The sequence below is a fragment of the Cynocephalus volans genome, chromosome X, assembly GCF_027409185.1.
Source record: "Cynocephalus volans isolate mCynVol1 chromosome X, mCynVol1.pri, whole genome shotgun sequence".
NCBI lineage: Eukaryota > Metazoa > Chordata > Mammalia > Dermoptera > Cynocephalidae > Cynocephalus > Cynocephalus volans.
Window position 1 is genome coordinate 108,665,143 of NC_084478.1, and position 12,660 is coordinate 108,677,802.

General features: G+C 39.6%; 1 pseudogene; it reads left to right on the forward strand.

Annotated features, from left to right (window-relative positions):
• Window positions 1–8,350, forward strand: part of LOC134368156 (high mobility group protein B3-like) — a 59,723-nt pseudogene extending 51,373 nt beyond the window's left edge.
• The last annotated feature ends 4,310 nt before the right edge of the window (window positions 8,351–12,660 follow it).

Below are 12,660 nucleotides of genomic sequence, written 5' to 3' on the forward strand. Positions count from 1 at the left end.
CCCACCAATAAGTGAGAACATGTGGTATTTCTCTTTCTGTGCCTGACTTGTTTCACTTAATATAATTCTCTCGAGGTCCATCCATGTTGTTGCAAATGGCAGTATTTCATTCGTTTTTATAGCTGAGTAGTATTCCATTGTGTAGATGTACCACATTTTCCGTATCCACTCATCTGATGATGGGCATTTGGGCTGGTTCCAACTCTTGGCTATTGTAAAGAGTGCTGCGATGAACATTGGGGAACAGGTATACCTTCGACTTGATGATTTCCATTTCTCTGGGTATATTCCCAACAATGGGATGGCTGGGTCGTATGGTAGATCTATTTGCAATTGTTTAAGGAACCTCCATACCATTTTCCATAGAGGCTGCACCATTTTGCAGTCCCACAAACAATGTATGAGAGTTCCTTTTTCTCCGCAGCCTCGCCAGCATTTATCGTTCATAGTCTTTTGGATTTTAGCCATCCTAACTGGGGTTAGATGGTATCTCAATGTGGTTTTGATTTGCATTTCCCGGATGCTGAGTGATGTTGAGCATTTTTTCATATGTCTGTTGGCCATTTGGATATCTTCCTTAGAGAAATGCCTACTTAGCTCTTTTGCCCATTTTTTAATTGGGTTGCTTGTTTTCTTCTTGTAAAGTTGTTTGAGTTCCTTATATATTCTGGATATTAATCCTTTGTCAGATGTATATTTTGCAAATATTTTCTCCCACTCTGTTGGTTGTCTTTTAACTCTTTTAATTGTTTCTTTTGCTGTGCAGAAGCTTTTTAGTTTGATATAATCCCATTTGTTTATTTTTCCTTTGGTTGCCCGTGCTTTTGGGGTCGTATTCATGAAGTCTGTGCCCAGTCCTATTTCCTGAAGTGTTTCCCCTATGTTTTCTTTAAGAAGTTTTATTGTCTCAGGGTGTATATTTAAATCCTTAATCCATTTTGAGTTGATTTTAGTATATGGTGAGAGGTATGGATCTAGTTTCATTCTCCTGCATAACGATATCCAGTTATCCCAGCACCACTTGCTGAAGAGGCAGTCCCTTCCCCAGTGAATAGGCTTGGTGCCTTTGTCAAAGATCAGATGGCAGTAAGTGTGAGGGTTGATTTCTGGATTCTCTATTCTATTCCATTGGTCAGTGTGTCTGTTTTTATGCCAGTACCATACTGTTTTGGTTATTATAGCTTTGTAGTATAGCTTAAAGTCAGGTAGTGTTATGCCTCCAGCTTTATTTTTTTTGCTCAGCATTGCTTTGGCTATTCGTGGTCTTTTATTGTTCCATATAAATGTCTGAATAGTTTTTTCCATTTCTGAGAAAAATGTCTTTGGAATTTTGATGGGGATTGCATTGAATTTGTATATCACTTTGGGTAGTATGGACATTTTCACTATGTTGATTCTTCCAATCCAAGAGCATGGGATATCTTTCCATCTTCTTGTATCCTCTCTAATTTCTCTCAGCAGTGGTTTGTAGTTCTCATTATAGAGATTTTTCACCTCCTTGGTTAACTCAATTCCTAAGTATTTTATTTTTTTGGTGGCTATTGTAAATGGGCAGGCTTTCTTGATTTCTCCTTCTGCATGTTCACTATTGGAGAAAAGAAATGCTACTGATTTTTGTGTGTTGATTTTGTATCCTGCTACTGTGCTGAAATCATTTATCAATTCCAACAGTTTTTTTGTAGAGGTTTTAGGCTGTTCGATATATAGGATCATGTCATCTGCAAACAGGGACAGTTTGACTTCATCTTTTCCAATCTGGATGCCCTTTATTTCCTTCTCTTCTCTGATTGCTCTCGCTAGTACTTCCAACACTATGTTGAATAGGAGTGGTGAGAGTGGGCATCCTTGTCTAGTGCCTGTTCTTAAAGGAAAAGCTTTCAGCTTTTCCCCATTCAGGATGATATTGGCAGTGGGTTTGGCATATATGGCTTTAATTATGTTGAGATACTTTCCCTCTATACCTAACTTATAGAGGGTCTTTGTCATGAATGAGTGCTGAACTTTATCAAATGCTTTTTCAGCATCTATAGAGATGATCATATGGTCCTTGTGTTTGAGTTTATTAATATGGTGTATCACATTTATTGATTTGCGTATGTTGAACCAACCTTGCATCCCTGGGATGAATCCCACTTGATCGTGATGAATAATTTTTCGTATGTGTTGCTGTATTCTGTTTGCTAGTATTTTAGTGAGGATTTTTGCATCTATATTCATCAAGGATATCGGCCTGTAGTTTTCTTTTTTGGTTATATCTTTACCTGGTTTTGGTATCAGGATGATGTTTGCTTCATAGAATGAGTTTGGGAGATTTGCGTCCGTTTCAATCTTTTGGAATAGTTTGTAAAGAATCGGTGTCAATTCCTCTTTGAATGTTTGGTAAAATTCTGCTGTGAATCCATCTGGTCCTGGGCTTTTCTTTGTTGGGAGCCTTCTGATAACAGCGTCAATCTCCTTTATTGTTATTGGTCTGTTCAAATTTTCTATGTCTTCACGGTTCAGTTTTGGGAGCTTGTGTGTGTCCAGAAATTTATCCATTTCCTCCAGATTTTCAAATTTGTTGGCGTATAGTTGTTTATAGTAGTCTCGAATGATTCCTTGTATTTCAGATGAATCAGTTGTAATATCGCCTTTTTCATTTCTAATTTTTGTTATTTGAGTCTTCTCTCTTCTTTTTTTTGTTAGCCATGCTAATGGTTTGTCAATTTTATTTATCTTTTCAAAAAACCAACTTTTTGATTCGTTGATCTTTTGAATTGTTTTTTGGTTTTCAATTTCATTCAGTTCTGCTCTGATCTTAATGATTTCTTTCCGTCTGCTAACTTTAGGATTGGATTGTTCTTGTTTTTCTAGTTCTTTAAGGTGAAGTGTTAGGTTGTTCACTTGCCATCTTTCCATTCTTCTGAAGTGAGCATTTAATGCAATAAATTTTCCCCTCAATACTGCTTTTGCAGTATCCCACAGGTTTTGGTATGATGTATCATTGTTTTCATTAGTTTCAATAAACTTTTTGATTTCCTGCTTGATTTCTTCTTGGACCCATATGTCATTAAGTAGAATGCTGTTTAATTTCCATGTGTTTGTATAGTTTCCAGAGTTTTGTTTGTTATTAATTTCTAGTTTTAATCCATTGTGGTCTGAGAAGATACATGGGATAATTCCAATTTTTTTGAATTTATTGAGACTTGATTTGTGACCTAATATGTGATCTATCTTGGAGAATGATCCATGTGCTGATGAGAAGAATGAATATTCTGAGGTTGTTGGGTGGAATGTTCTGTAGATATCTGCCAATTCCAATTGGTCTAGAGTCTTGTTTAGATCTTGTGTTTCTCTACTGATTCTTTGCCTAGATGATCTGTCTAATATTGACAGTGGAGTGTTCAGGTCCCCTGCTATTATGGTATTAGTGTCTATTTCCTTCTTTAGGTCTAATAGAGTTTGTTTTATAAATCTGGCTGCTCCAACATTGGGTGCGTACATATTTATGATTGTTATGTCTTCTTGATGGATCAGTCCTTTTATCATTAAGTAGTGTCCCTCATTGTCTCTTTTTATGGTTTTTAGTTTAAAGTCTATTTTGTCAGATATAAGAATAGCCACTCCAGCTCGTTTTTCTTTTCTGTTTGCATGGTAAATCTTTTTCCATCCTTTTACTCTTAGTCTGTGTGAATCTTTATGGGTGAGGTGGGTCTCTTGTAGGCAGCATATAGTTGGGTCCTGCTTTTTGATCCAGTCAGCCAGTCTGTGTCTTTTAATTGGGGAATTTAAGCCTTTAACATTAAGAGTTGTTATTGAAAGGTGTTGATTTATTCTTAGCATTTTATTGGTTGTTTGGTTGTCTTAGGTGTCTTTTGTTCCTTGCTTTCTGATTTACTGTTTGGTTTCTTTGTTTGTTGGTTCCTTAGGTTGTAGATAGTGTTTTTGTTAGCTTGTTTTCTCTTCATGAATGCCATTTTTATTGTACTAGCGGGTTTAGATTTTTCTTAGGTTTTTATGGCAGTGGTAGTTATTTTTCAGGAACCAAACCCAGTACTCCCTTGAGGATTTCTTGTAAGGGTGGTCTTGTGGTAGTGAACTCCCGCAGTTTTTGTTTGTCTGAGAAATATACTATTTGCCCCTCATTTCGGAAGGATAGCCTTGCAGGGTAGAGTATTCTTGGCTGGCAATCTTTGTCTTTTAGTATTTTGAAAATATCATCCCATTCCTTTCTAGCTTTTAGGGTTTGTGATGAGAAGTCTGATGTTAACCTGATTGGGGCTCCCTTATAGGTGATTTGACGCTTCTCTCTTGCAGCTTTTAAGATTCTCTCTTTGTCTCTGAGTTTTGCCAATTTGACTATGACATGTCTTGGAGAAGGCCTTTTTGGGTTGAATACGTTTGGAGATCGTTGAGCTTCCTGGATCTGAAGATCTGTGATTTTTCCTATACCTGGGAAGTTTTCTGCCACTATTTTGTTGAATATGTTTTCAATGGAATCTCCATTTTCCTCCCCTTCTGGAATACCCATGACTCGGATATTTGAGCGCTTGAGGTTGTCTGATATCTCTCTCAGATTTTCTTCCATGTCCTTGATTCTTTTTTCTTTCTTTTTGTCTGCTTGTGTTATTTCAAACAGCCCATCTTCAAGTTCAGAGGTTCTCTCTTCAACTTCGACAAGCCTGCTGGTTAAACTCTCCGTTGTGTTTTTTATTTCGCTGAATAACTTCTTCAGTTCAGCAAGTTCTGCTACATTTTTTTTCAGGACATTGATTTCCTTGTATATTTCCTCTTTCAGATCCTGTATACTTTTCCTCATTTCATCATGATGTCTAGCTGAGTTTTCTTGTATCTCATTCAGTTTCCTTAGAATTATCACTCGAAATTCCTTATCAGTTATTTCAAGGGCTTCTTGTTCTATAGGATCTAGAGTATGGGATTTATTAACTTTTGGTGGTGTACTTTCTTGATTTTTTGTATTTCTGGTGTCTTTTTTTTGGTGTTTATTCATTGTGGCAGGGGGTTTCACAGTCCACCGGTTTAAGACTAATGACTAACTAGGATGTTGCTGTGGTTGCGAATTTGGTATGGCTCCCGCCGTGACTGCTCAGTTGGCCTCTAGTGTCTTGTGTGTGTGGTTGCCTCGGGTCTTGGGCTTCTCCGGGGATCCACCTTTCTGGTCAGCTTGTACTCTGCTGGGCTGGTGGATCACGTACCACAGGGTGTGTGATCTCTGTTGAGCTTTCACTTTCTGTACAGGACTTCTCCCCGTTCAGTGTGCTCTGGCCCAGGCTGTTAGATCGTGCAGTGGCGACCCCACCGGGTGTGTGGTTTCTGTCGAGTCTCCGCCTCCCTGGCCGCACGTCTCCCCCCTCTGTGCACACTGTGCTGGGCTGGGGTGTGTCTTCTGCACCCCTCGTCTATCAGCTGGGCCTTCAAGACCCTGCTCAGCACCGCCTCGCCCAGGAAGTCTACCAGGTTTCTGCTAGGCACAGACGACCAGTCTCTCTGGGTGCCTTTGTAGCACTGTGTAGATCTTTCTCGGGTCTTGTTCACCTTTGTATCCCCCCGGTATAAACCGAATCTAGTGCCCGCCTGCAGCCTGCTCTCCGGCAGGTTCAAGCAGACCTGGGAACTCTCCTACCACACTATTCCCAACCAGAAATTCGTTAGGCTTTTTTCCAAACTGGTGGTCGCAGAGATGGTATCTGCCTCCCAGTAACAGGAAGTTTACCGGGGCCGGAGTCCAGGGTGTGGTGGAGTGACAGTCGGCCCGCCCGTACTTCCTAGCCCTCCCAAAACTGGTCGGGACGCCCCACACCCCCAGCCCTGCCAGAGAACCGTGGAGGGAGTGGGAGAGGAGGTCGGCCCGCAGGGTCCGGAAAGCCCCACGCCAGGCCAAGCAAATGGGCTCAGTGATGGCCGAGCAGGGCGGAGCTGCCCGCACCTGGGAAAATGGAGGCAGCACCGGGGCAATGAGTGGCCTGGTGGTGCAGGCGGGGAGCCGCGTGGGCATCCACCCCCCGAACAGAGCTTTGCCAGGGATCACTCACAGTGCTGTGCCAGGTCGGGCGCTCGCTCTGTCTCTGGTTTGTTGCCTTCCGTGTTCTCGGCGCTGCCGCCTCCTACTCTTAAGTATTTCAAATAAGTAGAATCACACTTTTCTTCTTCTTTGTGACTGGCTTATTTTGCTTAGCGTAGTGTCAGGTTCATCCATGTTGCAATGCATGATTCCTTTTTAAGACTGAGTAACATTCCACTATATGTATATTACTACATTTTGCTTATCCACTCATCTGTTGATAAACACTTGGGTTGCTTCCACAAATATCTTTGAGACCCTGTTTTTAATTCTTTTGGATATATACCCAGAAGTGGAATTGCTGGATCAAACAGTAATTCTATTTCTTTTTTTTTTTTAAGGAACCACTATATTGTTTTCCACAGTGGATGTACCATTTTACATTCCTACCAACAGTGCACAAAGGTTCCAATTTGTCCATGTCCTTGCCAACACTTTTTTTTTTTTTGATAGTAGCCATCCTAATGGGTGAGAGGTGCTGCCTCATTGTAATATTTTTCGTACTCTTTTAATTCCATTTTTCCACAAACTTTATCCTCATATACTTTAAATGTGAATTATATCTCAATAAAGCTGTTTTTTCTAAAACAAAACATTAAAACAGATCAGTAGGTGACAGGGGGACTAGAACTTGGGTTCAGCTAATAAGTTAAGGGCTTCAACTATGGAAACTCACTCGCATGTGGAACCCTTGTGCCCAGGATCCACTTCCTCTAGACAACTAGGGGACATGGGTGACAGTTCAGATCCAGGACTATGGGATCCACATGGGAGCATAAGATTTCACTGGCTGTATATGCAGGATGAAGTTGCTGATGAAGAATAGCAACACGAGTTTCTACAGATTGAGCCCACCTTTGCCACTCTGGCTTGGTGGCTGCTGCCAGCATTTTTCTCACAGAATCCCTGGTAGCTTTCTATTTCCACTGGTTGTGATAATTTGCTGAGGATAATGACAGCACTTCTTCTCCTCTATTTTCCTGCTTTCAGGAAGCTGGAGATTCTTCCCTGGGAAAGAGTTCATGGACAAGCAAAACACTCCCAGTATCCTGAGGTAACACCTGGTAGGCAATGAACCAGCTTTCTTCACCGCTAAGGAGTAGCCACAGGTTTACTTTGTCAGCAATATTTAACAGTTTCAGCTATAAGTGGTGTAAAGAAAATAGAATGAGTAAAACAGCAGTATCATCAAATGGGATACAGCCATAGCACAGCAAGTGGGAAAATTACTACACAGACTCCTAATTCTTTTTTCCAACAGTGTATCTTGAAAGGAAAAGAAAACTAAAAAAAAATTCTTCTCCACTTTATTATATAGAAAATGGGGATGACTTACCTCTCATCAGTTTTCACTCTAACATAACATTTTCCCCATTGTTTTCCTCTCCAATTTCCTTTAGAGCAGTCCACATCTTTAAATAGCATTTAAAATCTAAATTTCCATAGTTTTATTTCAACCACTTTATTATCTCTCTGTAGTGGATCATTCAACTTCTCTGAATAAAATCATTCAGTGTAAGAGAAGTACTTTGTATGGTGAGATGATAAAAACAAGTAGTACAGTCTGTCTTATTTTGTTTTTGGAGGAAGGAATATTTTCTCAAAGTCACTGCCTAGTAGTATATATAAAAGGTCAACTCTGAGTTGTCAAAAGATATATTTCAAGACTAGCAAACAATACATCAAGGTGGCTAAAAGTGACCCTCAGAAACCAAAGGACAAGATGTCTGCTTATGCCTTCTTTGTGCAGATGTGTAGAGAAGAACATAAACACCCAGAGGTCCCTGTCAATTTTGTAGACTTTTCCAAGATGTTTGTTCCGAGAGGTGGAAGACAATGTCTGGGGAAGAGAAGTCTAAATTTGATGAAGTGGCAAAGGCGAATAAAGTATGCTATGATCAGGAAATGAAGGATTACGGACCAGCTAAGAGAGGCAAGAAGAAGGACCCTAATGCCCCCAAAAGGTCCCTGTCTGGATTTTTCCTGTTCTGTTCAGAATTCCACCCCAAGATCAAATCCACAAACCCTGGCATCTCTATTGGGGATTTGGCAAAGAAGCTGGATGAGATGTAGAATAAATTAAGTGACAGTGAAAAGCAGCCTTACATCACCAAGGCGGTGAAGCTGAAGTACAAGAAGGATACTGAAGACTGTAAGTCTAAAGGAAAGTTTAATGGCACAAAGCGTCCTGCTAAAGTCACCCAGAAAAAGGTGGAAGAGGAAGATGAAGATGATGATGAGGACAAGGAAGAGGAGGAGGAGGATATAAAACTGTTTCTCTCCTTGTGAACCTCAGAGTAGGGGAGCACCATAACCAACACATCTCTGATTTCAAGAGTGTCTTTTGCCCTCATTAGGTTTAACTACAAAATTTGATCACAATCATATTGTAGTCTGTCAAAGTACTGGTATGGGGATCCAAACTCTTGACCTTGCTGTTATCAGCACCACACTCCACCGAGTGAGCCAACCCACCAGCGCTCCAAACGTTTTTAAAATGAAAAGGCACTCTCATGTCCTCCTCACTGTGCACTCTGCTGTTGGTGTGACAAGGTGTTCAAAAATGTTAGAAAGCATTTTTTTTTTTTTTAATTTATAAGGTCGTGTAACTGTATGGTCATTGGCTAGAGAACCTGAGTTATTAACTGTACATATCTATAGCTTGTAAAAAGAACAAAACAACAGAGACAAACTCTTTGATGCTCCTTGATTTGAGTTGAGGCTGTGGGAGAAGATGCTTTCTGGAGGAGCCATATCTCGGGGTGTGCACTGTGAGGCTAGTCCTGTTGACACTGTGGTCGGCATCCATTTAGCTTCCGGTTGTCTTGTTTTTGTATACAGTGACATAGCATTCTGCCATTCTTAGCTATGGAAAAAGGAGAGTCAGCTGGCATGAGAAACGTTCAGATTTTTTTTTTTTTTTACTTAAGTGCAGTTTAAACTGTTTTTAAACAAACTATAGAACTCTTCGCTGTCAGCAAAGAGCCACGGCATTGATGAAAATTCAAGAACCTCTGTACTTAAACACAATTTGCAATGTTCTATTATTTTTTTTGTATGTTTAGAATGCTAAAATGTTTTTGAAGTTAAATAAATAGTATTACATTAAAAAAAAAAAAATATATATATATATATATATATATATACTTGCACTGCACTCACCTTCCTGTTATCTTCAAAGTATGTTTAGCACCAATCTGCTACTCTACCCTTAGATTTTTTTTCCCAGGGCAGCTACAGCATGAGGATTATAATCACAGGTAAGGACAAAGGCAGCACCATAATGAACTAGGAATGGTGATGTAAAATAGTCAATCCCTATAGAAAGATGAGACACTGTTTCAATTTATGACCCCCAAGTGGCCAACCATGAATAAAGGTTCCAAGTTTTGAGACTCAGAAATAGCAATCTCCTTGAGGGAATACCTACCTTAGGACTGAGTTGAGAAGAAGTCTTATTCAAAGTTGAGGTGATGGATATGCTAAGCATCCTGATATGATCATTTCACACAGTATGAATGTATGCAAATATCACTGTACCCCATAAATATATATAATTATCATGGGTCAATTAAGAAAAACAAAAAGAGAGAAAAAAAGAGAAACAGAGAGTAGAACAGTGTTTACTAGAGGCAGGGAAAGGAAGGGGAAAGAGGTGGCTGGGGAAAGGTTGGTATACCAATACAAATTTACAAAGGTACAGTTAGATAGGAAGAATAAGTTCTGGTGCTTTAGGGTGACAATAGCTAATCATATTGTATTGTATACCTCAAGATAACGAGAAAAGAGGATCTTGAATGTTATAACCACAAAGAAATGATAAATGTTTAGGTAACAGATATGCTAACTATTCTGATTAGATCATCATACAATATATGCATGTACTGAAATAATAAACTGTAACCCGTAAACATGTACAATGAAAAAAATAAATAATAAAAAAACAAATTTGTAGGCCATATTCTAGATATTTTACAGAGCATCATTATCTTCCTCATTATCAAAAAGCAGACACTTAGTACTATCTTGACTGGAGTGCTTACATATATGCTCTTCAGGAAGACATTAATACAAATATTTGGAGGATATACAGAAACATAACGAAACATTGAAAACTCTCAGTATTCACACCATACACATGCCAAAAGCTAGTGCATTCTAGAGAATGACAACTGAACAGTAGTGTTCAAGAGATAACAGACAGGGAGGTATGAGTGCTCTTTAAATTACTCTAGGTAGAGGCTACAAAGTTATTTTGATGATAGTCTAATGAAGGAAGTTACGAGAAAAGAGCATGTCAGGCGTAAGCATGGGGAAGGCTCACAGGTATAAAAAGTGTGGCACTCTAATATGGGGTACTGACATTCAGGAGGAAGATTTTATTCCTAGAATTGTGACCTGCATAGAGAACCCCCAGCATTTTTCTAACACAGGGTAGTGATACCACTTGCAGCTTTTCAGTAATGAACCCAAAGGAGAACATGAACTGGATCACATCAAACTTATACCTAGGGAAAGAAATATAATAAAACACCAGCTAAATCACATAGGCATCAAACAAAAAAAGTGAGTGCTCACAATTGTCCGTGACATTATAGTAGTAGTTCAGACAACTAAAAAATTGAAACAACAATAACTAACATGAATACGTATTGTGCCAGGTATTGTGCAAAGCATTTATTCTATCTCATTTAATCTTCATCACATGTAATATGGTCATTATACCCATATTACAGATAAGGAAATTAAGGTTCACAAACACACAGAAAGTGGGACTTGAACCTAAGGTATCTGACTTTTACTTTGTGCTCTTAAATTGCCTCTAAATGTATAATAAACTATCACTCAGGAGAAAATTGGATTATGACTCTTCCAGCTTCCTCTTTTTCTTGTGTCCCTGTTAACCACCCCTTACACACACATACTCCTCCAAACGGGTTCCCACTGGCTTTACTACAACCTACTAGAATCTTTTATATTCTGGAAGACATTTTTATTTACTAAAAGGAAGCAGGGCTACTTGGAGAAATGGCTGATTCTAGGGCTGTGGCTTGGAATATACAAAATAAGCATCTTGTAGTGCCAGAAAGTAAGGAAGTGCTCAAAAAAAAAAAAAAAATTATGGAGATATGCCAAAGGGATACAGGAGACAACCTGAAAGAGCTTCCAATGGGCAAATTTGGAACAATTTGAGCAACAAAATAAATAATTCTTCCTTATACAAGAATTCCGAATAATTTATGTAGATACTTGCCCTCCAGGAAGTGGCACTTAATCCCCTTCAACCCCTCTTAAATGTGGGCTGTACTTAGTAACTTCCTTCCAAAGAACAGAGTACGGAAAAGGGAGAAAGTAACTTTACAGTAGAAAAATCTGGCAAATACCACCCTGGCCAGCTAATCAAAGCCTTGATATGACATGATGAGAATTACCTCTGTGGTGTTCCTCCCAAACACCCATAACTCCCATCTAATCGTGAGGAGAGCATCACACAAATCCCAACTGAGGGACAGTCTACAACTACCTGAGTAGTACTCCTCAATACTATCAAGGTCATCAAAACAAAGAAAGTCTGACAAACTGTCACAGTCCAGAGGAGCCTAAGGAGACATGACAACAAAACGCAATGTGGTGTCATGGATTGGATCCTAGAACAGAAAAAGACAATAATAAAGTATGAACTTTAATTAATAATACTGTATCAATATTGGTTCATTAACTGTAATGAATGTACCATACTAATTGAAGATGTTAATAAAGGGGATAACTGTGAGCAGGGTGGGGGGAAGGCGAGTGGGCAGATATGGGAACTCTCTGCACCATCTCTGCAACATTTTTTTTTTTTTTAACCCTTGACTTCGTGTTGTCAGCACCATGCTCACCCAGTGAGCTAACCGGCCATCCCTATACAGGATCCGAACCCGTGGCCTTGGTGTTATCAGCACCACACTCTCCCAAGTGAGCCACGGGCTGGCCCATTGGTGAATTTAAAATTACTTCAAAATACAAAGTTCCTTTAAAAAAAAAAAATCACAAAATCTGGAAAAAGAAGAATTAGTCAAATCCCAGCTGTACTCATTAACTGTGTAACCTTGTACAAGTCACTAGCGACCATTGGTATTCCTGTTTATAAAAGGGTAGACTAGGAAGCTCTAGACCCTTCTTCCCCCAATAGAAACATTAAAAAAAACAATTAGAGATTGGCTAAAATAACTTTTTAGGAGGCCTGGAAAACAGTCAAAAGTCTACAGGAACCAAAGAAATACCCAACCAAGAAAAAGCCATATTAAAAATGGTACAAAATTTCATGGCATTTTTACTTGCCCGTACCCCATGCCTCCCTCCTGGCATACCTAGGGGAGCAATGGCCCAACTGCCAATTCTCTCTCTGGAACCCCAGAGAGAGGAGAGTAGACTTTACTTGTAACATTCTATCCTGTCTAGGGGTTGTTGGAGTAATGGTCTCCGTTTCGCCTAACCGGGAGCTCAGACAGAAAAAGTGGCATAGCTCAGACCTCAGGCTAGGAAGAGCCACCGGAAATTGTAGGCACTGCTCATGAACTCTTCAGGGGAACTACAGACTCAAAGATACCTGGGGC